At 41.6% G+C, this 10,583-nt stretch overlaps 1 long non-coding RNA gene across 1 annotated transcript; it reads left to right on the forward strand.

Annotated features, from left to right (window-relative positions):
• Positions 1-2,638: 2,638 nt before the first annotated feature.
• On the forward strand, positions 2,639-7,950 carry LOC120644396. The gene is made up of 2 exons (XR_005663703.1): positions 2,639-2,833; positions 7,737-7,950. It is a non-coding gene; the product is annotated as an uncharacterized LOC120644396 (long non-coding RNA).
• The last annotated feature ends 2,633 nt before the right edge of the window (positions 7,951-10,583 follow it).

Genomic DNA, 10,583 nt, shown 5'->3' on the forward strand with positions numbered 1-10,583 from the left:
TTACAAAATCATGGGAGAAGAAGAGTAATTGGAGGTACAACCAAGTCCCCCAGCTCAACGAACAACCCAAACAAAGCGTACCCCCTCTAGTAGTGCTTTCAAAAGAGGATGAAGCTACTGCTGAGTTTGTCAAGGAAACGAACCTCACAAAAGCTCAGCTCCTAGGTCAGGAAAAAATCCTGGTTCACCAAGGGGCAGAAAGAAAGCCATTTGTACTGGGGGAACCTCTGATGTGGCCAGAATTGATTGACACCCTACCAACAAGAATGCGTGAGTTACATCAGTGGTACTTGAAAGCATGTGTAGAGGGGTATATAATGCTAGCTGCTCGAATTAAACATACCCATTTCTATCGGGGAATGGATGACATTTGGATTGATTTTGACCAATTTTGGTTTCTATTCCATCAAGACGGCCTAGACAAGTTCCTCGTCAGTGTATGGTCTATGTAAGTGTTTTCTGTCAATTGTATACTCTAGCTCTACTAAGTCGTTTAGATTTCTCATTCCCTCCTTTTATTTGTAATCGTGCAAGATGAAAATTCAAGAATGCCGGAAGAGCGGGATTTACAACGTTGGCTTCATAGATCCGAATGTTATACATGAGGAGTGTGTACGCCAATATCCTAATCGGATCGAGAATAATTTAGTCATGTCATTGGAAGGGCAGCACGATCGCACATTCATTCTGTTGCCATACAACTTCAAGTGAGTCCTTTCACTTTTTGAGTCACTTCAACTAGCCAATAAGTGTATATATCTAACATTTCTTGTATCCATATGTATGTATCAACAATTTCCACTAGATCCTACTTGTGATCGAAATCGATCGGTCTCGAGTTACTGTGTGGGACTCCTTGAATAAGCCACCAGAATTATATCAAAATCTCGTAGACATCATGCAAAGGGCATGGTCTCGGTTCCTCAAAACACAATTAGGAGTCACGTCAACATCGACTGAGCTTGAATTCAACTATAACAAGCCGGTACGAATATCGCACATCTACTTTCATTTATTCAAACAACATGAACATTTCATAACATGTATATATGTATATAGTGTTTGAGACAAAAACAAGGAACCAACCTCTGCGGATACTACGTATGTGAGCACATGCACTTTTTTTGCAGAGATACCAAGAGGGTGACACAAGAAAACTTCGAAGTACGTATAACATTAGTAACAATTTCTTGTATCTAATTCCATGCAGGTACTAAATTAAACTATTGGTGTTTATTTGTTGTTGACAGATTTGGAGACTGAAAGAGAACCTCATCGAACCGGAAAGAATCAGGGCAATTCAAGAAGCACTCTGTGGATTCCTGTTGGATGAGGTGATAAATCCAAAAGGTGAATTTCATTCTGATCCACGGATAAGTGTGGCTGAGCTGATAAACTCAACAAACGCCGCAAGAAGGATGTCGGTGCCGATGACGATGCAGATGAATAGAATTATTGATGATTTTTTCGGAAAAAACTTATGAGAATTCATACTTGTAAATATTATTGTCTTTTATCCATGTATGTATATAATTTCTAACATTTCTTTTATCCATGTATGTATATAATTTTTTTTATTTGCTTTGCTCCATATACAAATACGAATTCTAGATACGAGTACGAGTACGAATACACAAACAGCTGCGAGTACGACTACTAATACTAATTAATTGAAATTGAAAGGAAAAGAGAACAAATATAAAGCATCAAAAAGAAAAAAAATCGTTTAGTACCGGTTGGAATTAACAACCGGTACTAAACTGCTCGGCCTAGCTGCTGGCGTGGCCAGCAGTTCCCGTTTAGTACCGGCCCAGCTGACCGGTACTAAGTGCGCGTGCACTTAGTACCGGAGGAGCGGTACCGGTCGGGAAACCGGTACAAACCGGGGGTTACCGACCGGTACGAATGTGCGTTTTTCCAGTAGTGTGGGAGCGCCGCGTGGCCGGACCCCCCATGGACGGTGGCCGGCGGCGGGGGCAAGAAGAAGGCCGGGGGTACAGTGGTTGGTTGTGAGTGGGCAGACGGGATGGTGGTGGTGGCCGTCAGTCGGGCTATGGACGAGGAGGCGGGGGAGATAGGAGATAGAAGAAGAGGCGCGGGAGGAGGAAGATGCGGGGGCGAAGGAAGAAGATGAGGAGAGGGCTTCTGTTGACGGCTCTTAAATCAAACCTGAGCTTCAACTCTTGTGTATGATAATGGCACAATAAATACCAAAACTAGAAATAGGAGTATTAATTCTAAGCATTTCCACAAGTTTTGGTGAACTGTTGATTTCAGGAAGCCATGTCTGCAATCGAACATAAAGGGGCAAGAAACACAAGTGAGCAAGGGAGAAAACACAACTTCGACAAATCAGAGCAAAGCACACGGATTCAAGGGCCCACAACACAAGTAAACCGCCTAAACTTATAGCCAACAACCATGTACCCACTTGGGGACCCACCTGGCAGTGTCTTGGACGAAAGGCAGCGTGAGACGTGGCACCCAAGGGTTGGCCGACCCATAGGGTCGCCTGAACCAAGCCTGAAGCCCGTCCAGGTGCATCTTGGGGTGGAGTAGTGCCTACTCAACCTTGATACTTTTCATATGTGCATATGGCGGGAACCGCCTCCAACACTTTAAAAGGGGGACCTCCTCCCTCTCATTCTACACACCACCAAGTTCTCTTTCCTCTCTTGAAGATGTAGTGCTCCAATGCAAAGGCGAGGCCTTGACTAGGCTAGTGCTTAGAGTAAGAGGAGGGTGAGGAGTAGTTCGGGGAAGCGTCGGGCCTGTCGGCGGTCTTCTCCGGTCTTGTACCTCTACGGATACTGGCTTTCTTCAGTATGAATAAGTTAGTATTTGTGATTCCTGTCTTGCATAGTACTTTTGTTTGAGTGAGATCAGTTCTCTTACTCGCGGGTTCATCTCTCTGTATTTATACAGAGTGCCGTAGGTTGCTACGGGAATTCAGACATAGTTAGGCTACGGTAGTAATAATCAATGGCGTAGACATGGTGTCTAGGCTAAGGATTATCTTTGTTTGCCTTATATCCCACGGTTTGTAGAGGTAGGCCGCAGGTGGTGACAGCCCTATTGGTCCCTTGTAATCCTCCACGTTCATATATAGCATAGAGACGTTGGCCGGAGTCCCCTGACCATTTCAGGGGTAAGCCGGTGCCCGAAGCAAGTCTTACCCGAGAGATCGACCTTTAACTCATCTTTAGTGCTACCGCAGGAATCCTCTTCAGCCTTGCCACTTAATCTTGGTGTGTCTTTGGACCGAATAAGTTAGGAGTTAGTGTACACACATTCCCTGTGGAAATGGTACCCTTGAATACTCATGGGTGAAAGCTATGACGGTATCCATGCGCTTGCGGATTTATTCGCATCGTTAAAATACCCAACAACTTCTGTGACTAATCAACACTCACAATAACGCGACTTTTCCCCGGACTAAAACGCATGGGAGATGAGCTTGACGGAGTACAGGCTCACTTCTCCATAGTGGACTACTGGACTCCACCATTCCAGAAGGCTCGGGAGGGATGCTGGGTATGTGGCGAGTTCCCAGACGTCGCCAGCGCTCATCGCATCAGGTGGCACTTAGGTTGAGGCTGGGGCAGCCCATTTTGAGGAGGTTCTGTTTGGGCTGAGGGCTCAACTTGACAACATTGAAGCACTTGTGACATGCATGGACATCAATGCTCTGGGGGAACAGCAGATGGAGCTGCAACTTTCTTTTTTGACGCCTCTCATCTAGGTACAGCCGCAGCTTGATGGGGGTAGCGGTACCTTCCTAGATCGTGCCATCGGCGACCCTCCCCGTCTGAGCTTGCGCCGCCGGCCCGGATTCTTCGGCGGGAGGTTGCTCCCACTAGGGAGCCTAACACAAACTCACTTGAAAATGAGAGAGAATCAGATAGGGGACTGGAAGATTCAGGGAGAGCAGAGGTAGGAACCCAACGATGTCAGATTCAGCGAGTTCATTCAGTTTGTCAGGTAAAGGTTTGATATGATTACAAATGGAGAGGGTGCCTTAGAGCATCTCCAATAGCATTTCTAAAATATACACTCTAAATCATCATTTAGGGAGTTATTTGAGTAATAATTGCTTTCTATATCTTTGTGTTTTTCAACAACATTTCTATATAATGTGCATAGTCTAGAGAGTCATTCTCGCTCTTCATCATTTAGAGATTTCTTTTTCTGATGAAAACTTTCCCATAACCTGCTTTTCGGATTTGGAACGTTTCTTTTATTTGTTGGAGCTTCTGGATCTTGTTTGCTCGCCTATGCAAAGTTAATAACTTGTGGATCTTGTTAGCACCAAGTAGCTAAACGGAAACTTACTTTAAACAGTTTCTCTCCGTCTCTCACATAGTCTCTCTCTCTCCCTCTCTCTCTCGCGCCTGCTTTGCCAAAAGACACAAAGATGCTGCGTATAGTGACATGCACAAGGGAGCGCAAATACAGTTGTTTTTTAGGAAATTATAAGTGAGTGAATTGCTATCAGTCAGACATGCCAATAAGCTGACAGATGAATGACCCTTACGCCCTTCACCAGTTGCTAAACTCCAAAATAGAGAACAACTCAATTTTCCTTCGGCATAAAAGGCGAGAAGAAATAACCCGGGATTGGAGGATCTCGTGACACAAGTCACATAAAGTAAGGAGCTGAGGAATCAGAAGACATTGCCCTACAGCAGCATCTGCCAAATGTAGAAATTCCTTGGTTGCACAGCCCATGGTTTCGTTCCATGCAAAGCCACTTGCATTGGAACCGATCTCTCTGTTACTTGCATTGGAACCGATCTCTCTGTTTTTTTTTCTGCGAGAATGCATTGGAATCTGTCTGCTCAGATAGTCAAACTAGTCTTGGATTATCTTGCAAAGTCGCCGCATATTTTGCCCTAATTTGCATCAAGGGTCTCTTTGGAATGCATCCTCTCACCCGAACTTTGCCGCACCGGTTGAGACCTCTGTTTGACTTGGCTTCCATAGTATAACTTGCTGCATTTGGGCTTGCCAAGTTTTTTTGCTTCAGTTTTCTGCATTATTCACTTTGTTGTAAATTGTAGATCGCTTTAGCAAATCTAAATGCATATTTTTTTATCATACATCCAGATATAGTGTTTATTACACTACAAGAGATTGGGCCTTCTATGACAATTTTCGTATGACAAAGCACTTTTTAGTCATAAGAATGATGCGTTTGTGACAATTTTTCAATGGATTACAAGCGTTTGTGACTAAGTTGTGCTTTAGTCATGAACAACCGTCACCATGTACACTTTCCAGTCTTTGTGACAATAGCTTATGACAAAAATGATCGAATATTCATCATGAATTAAAAAAAACATAATGCTACAACTTCAAGTGTTTAAAAGGTGTTAATTTCATTATATAGATTAAGAATTAAAATGCATTACATCATTTTATAGTTAACATGAAGTAGATTTTAAATTCCGTAAAAAATAGAAAATGAGCAGATTGTATTGTTGACGCGAAAATCAACACACTGGAATCCGAGGACAAGTGTTCGCCAAGCTCCGGAAAGTCAACCAAGTGTGCCAATCAATTTGACCTGTAATTGACAAAGGACGAACAAAAGTCAGATTCGAGAGTGTATCGGCTGGAATTCCGAATATCTCTCACTTAGGCGTATCGGCAAGCTCTACCGATAAGGAAAACGACAAAAAGATATTAAATGCAGATGCGTAGGAAATGAGCGCGTCGGAAGATTTAGCCGATGCGGAAAATGACAAAATCAGCTTGAAACAGCCGATTGCACGTGTATAACAAGATCTAAGCTACGAATGTGTAACTTAGAATATGTAGCTCGAAACAGATCTAAACCAGCTTTTATGATAACAAGGTATTACTGCAAATTCTAAAGCCGATCTAATATGCTTCTAAGCCGATAAAAAACATAGAAAAAAACTACAAATATAGCCGATATTGATAAATTCTGAATAAATCTAGACGAGAAAACAACGATGCGCCCGAGATCAAAGCCTAGATAAACTCGATAACTTTTGAATAGATTTGAACGAAGCCACAGCGATACGCCCGGTAGCTAAAGCTTAAATATACTCGATAAAATGAAAACTCACCAGCAAATCAAGTCGCTCAAATGTGAGACGTCCTTGATCAACTTAAAAGAACTCGCCGAAAAGAAAAAGTGGCGAAGTCGCTGAAAAGTAAAGTACGAAGAAATTGTAAAGTGTTTATTGTATTGGATGTGTATCTACTTTTTCCGGTCCCGTACAACTGATATTTATTGTCTACGCTAATAAGTCCTAGCCGATTATGGCAAACATATTACTTGACCTAAAAGATAAAGACTTTCTAATTTAAATTATACTAAAATATTACAACCGAATCGTCAGAATCCTTGTAAGGCTCGGGCTTCCTTCCTTCCTTCTGATTCATCGGCAACTTTCATCGGCCGATCACCAAAACATACGGATCAGCATCTTCATATAATATTCTTCTACCCCATCGGCTGCAACTTCATCTGCCGACCCTGACCCTGTACATATTTTGGTTTCTTCCAAATCGGCAACATTTCTTTCATAGTATTTTCTTTCTTGACACATGTCAAAAAACAATGTCAATATATATCTATTTCTGGCACAACAGCTTCAAGTGTCTTACCAGTAAAATACACCTTTTAATAATATAAATTTTAGAATTAGAGTTTTTATACATATACTTTCTCATTTGACAAATAAATTTTAGCCCAATCCAACATTTTCGTTGGCTGAAACAAAAGAGTTGTACAGGATTCGAACCTATACAACCCCTCAACGAATGAAGTTACCACTGCACAATCGTCGCAATTCCGACATTTATTGGCTTGACATGTTTTAATACAATATACAGCGAATATAAAATGGAAAAATGTGGAGGTGCTGCGAAAGGGACTCGAACCAGTGACCTCACATATGTCGAACCACTGGACCACACATTCGGTTGTGTCCCCTTTGGGCATTCCACATGTACTCATAGTTTGTACACCAAGTGAGATGAAGAACGAAGGCACAATTCATTTTCTCTTTTTAATCCGGAATTAAAATTTTTAATTGGTATTTCTTCCTCATATAAACTCCAAATTTGATATTTTGTTTTTCCTAATTTTTATAAAATCATGATATTTCATTTAATAGCATTTTTTGTATGTTACTCTGCACCAATCCGGATTTACACATATGACTTGTTTTCTTCCATCCAAATAGAGACTATAAAAATATATTTTTGCATAACAATTAGTCTTGTAACTACATATTTTATAATATTAAGGTACAAATAAGATTGTGTCTATATTTAAGGTGCATACGAGTTTAAAAACATTATGATGTACTCAAATCTCAAAGTTTCACTTGAGTTATAAGAAACTATGTGAGAGATTTATCCTTTCGAGAACAATGTACGATCTAATTATTTTAGAACTATTTAAGATTTTTATGTAAATCTTATGAACCATAAATATATTATTATTTCAATTTGTAGAATTTTCTAATCAAATTTAGATATTATTATATTTATTATGTGGTAAATCAGAGAAAGAAATTTGAATTATCTCTATAAAACAGTTTAATTTTGTCATCTATGATTTATTATTTTTGGAATTGACAAGTTGTGGCTATCCGTGCATGTGGCATTGTGTGACCTTTCTTATATTATATTTGTTTACATGCATGAGATAAGCATAATGCAGGATCTTTCTAATTGCATGCCATTTTTTATTTCAGAAGTTGGAAGAAGCCAGGTAGCAGCCTGTAAGCATCAAGCTGATCCAAATGTTGATATGGATGATGATTCTAGAGTTATTTTGGACTCATTAGTGATAATATATCTTTGTTGTGATGGTACATTGTATTGTTCTGGTATCATTGTGTAATGAGCACAATGTAATGTTATATATGGATTTGTAATGAATGGAATAGTCTGCAATCAGAATGCAAATGCGTATCTGGAAATCTAATTGGGCTGATCCTAATTAAATAATGAAAAAAAGGCTTTGCAATATGGGCCTGCTAAAAATTTGAGCCTTTATGAAAAAATAATAAGGCTGTCAACAAAGCGGTTTTTTCTTTTTTATATTTAAAAAAAATTAAAATTTCAAAAATATATGTCGGTTTTGGAAAATTTCAAAAATATACCCCGGTCGCCCTATGGGGGGCGACAGGGCTCAAATGTAATTTTTTTTTCTTCAAATTTGCAAAGAAGTCCCTGGAGAAAAAAAAATTTGGGGGGCTTGTCGCCCCCCCAACGGGCGACAGGCCCTTGTCGCCCATCCCAGGGGCGACCAGCCGGTGGGCCTGGCCAACAGGCGCCAGGGGGGCCGGTCGCCCCTCCTGCGGGCGAAGGGGGGGGGGCCTCCCCACGGGCGACCAGGTCAGGCCGCCTATATAAGGCCTCCCCCTCATTCCCTCCTCTCATTTGACCTCAAAAAATCCAAAAAAATCCAGAAAAAAGAGAGGGGTGAGAAGAAGGGAAGCGGCGAAGCTCTGTCGAATTCTGCACTTGTGATCTACCGGTAACTTCCGTATAAATTTGTTGATATTGTATAACAATTTAATTTAATTAGCAGATTAGCTGAATTTGATTTGGTGCTTTAGAACACTGGTTTAGTATTACAATTTGAGTACTATTACAGACTTTTTCAAATAAAATAATTATACATTAGAATAGAATTATGATAGTACCTTATTGATATTGCAGTATAAGACAATAGAATTATAACAGTACCTATATTTTCACGCATCGATTTGGTATACGATATGTGCATTGCTTAAATTATTATTTGTTATTTGGCGCACCACACTATAGCGCCAATGTCTTCGTCAGGATCAACCTACATTCCGTGGAGCAAGTGTAAAGCCACCGTATCCAAAGGATTTGATGTGCCAATGTGCTTCTGCGGTTCGTTATGCAAGTTCATGCAATCTGAGGTTTTAGGAGATGACTACGGCATGAGGTTCTTTATGTGTGAGAACTACGAATATGATCCACCTAAGCGATATGGCAAAGACCGGGCCAAGGTAGCGGACAACATACGCTATTTTTCTATATGACCTAACATTGAGTTATGATTCTAACTTGTGTTGGACAAAGTCTCCTCTGCCTCTTTGTGATTTTATGCAGTGGTTCGACACCGTGCAGTCGCAGCAGGCAAAGGACATTGTGGAACAAAAAGCAAGATGGGCTGCAGAACGTTGGCGCCGAATGAAGCACGAGGAACAGCAAGAGGAGAAGCGCAACAAAGAGCAAGAAGAGATCCGCAAGAGGATGGAGGAGGTGGATCGTAAGGCGGCGGCCGAACGTGAAGCTGACAGGGAGAGAAAGCGAGAGAGGGCACACCGTGCGAAGGAAGCCGGGCCCGAAGCAATTAGGAAGGGCAAATATCCTAGGTGCACTCAGTAGAGTAGTACCATGTAATTCCGGCATTTTACATTCCATAAGGCATGGTAGGTTTAGATGCAACAAGAAATTATCTTGTCACGTGCACATGCCACTGCAATTAGTTGTTTATGTTTTAAGTTGAGAACTTGACTCTGTGTGTTGTAGCCTTTACCATTAATTTGCAGTTGTAGCCGGATGTCTATGAAATCTTTGAACTTTTCCTTAATATTTTCGGAGCTTTTTATGTCACTAGAATACTAAAAAACACACATTAATATAACGATAAGAATTAAGAACTAAGAAATACATCAGGGTCTGCTGCTAAAAAGCTCGAATAGCTCAAAATAGGAACCATAGTGTATCTAGCTGCGAGTACGAGATCACAGGTTTGCACTGCTCAGCACGGCGATCACGGGTTTCCCAAATGTCGCATTCTTTGCCCAGACATACGTGACAAAAGACGACAACCCAATAGCAGTGCTCTTCCAACATTTCAAAAAGATGTGACAAGACGGCAACCACACCAGCTCACCTTCAAAGCAGTCTCTCTGGCGAGGACGACGGACCTGTCATTCTACAACGAAGGTCTGTGGCGTGTAGTGGGGAAGGCGGCATCTAGGCGCGATCGACCGAGCGGCAGTAATGCAGTGCTGTGAGTCTGCATGCACAGAGATGCATCGAGTAGTCATTTCGAGAATCGAATCTAGCCTTTTCAGTGTTAGGTCAGCTAGCCTCTTCACTGTGTTGTCATGTAGGTTTTTTAGGTGCATTTACACTCCACACTCCGGGTATCAGACCTTTGTGCGCCTATAAATACTCCCAAGTTTGTGAACTCCCAGCACAACTCAAACATCAAACCTCATTGTATACCCAATGTCTGGAGGTGGGTCTAGCGGGAAGAATTACTATGGTTTTGGGAAAGGAAAAGGGGGAAGAAAGGGAGACCCCATAATATGGGAGGGGCCTCTTGGACCTGATTCCTTTCCGGAACTAGTGTTTGAGTTTCCGCCACAACACAAGAGTGAATTTACCAATGAAACTCCTCTTCGACAATACGATAGCCGTAGAGAACCGTGGCCAAAATGCAGACATGGTGAGGACTGCTTAGTGCAGATGTGCACCGACGGGATGGATGGCGGTCGGCGTTTCTTTAAATGTCCACACGCATGGGTAATACTCGGTTGTTTCATTTC

This window comes from Panicum virgatum, chromosome 8K (genome assembly GCF_016808335.1).
Source record: "Panicum virgatum strain AP13 chromosome 8K, P.virgatum_v5, whole genome shotgun sequence".
Lineage (NCBI taxonomy): Eukaryota > Viridiplantae > Streptophyta > Magnoliopsida > Poales > Poaceae > Panicum > Panicum virgatum.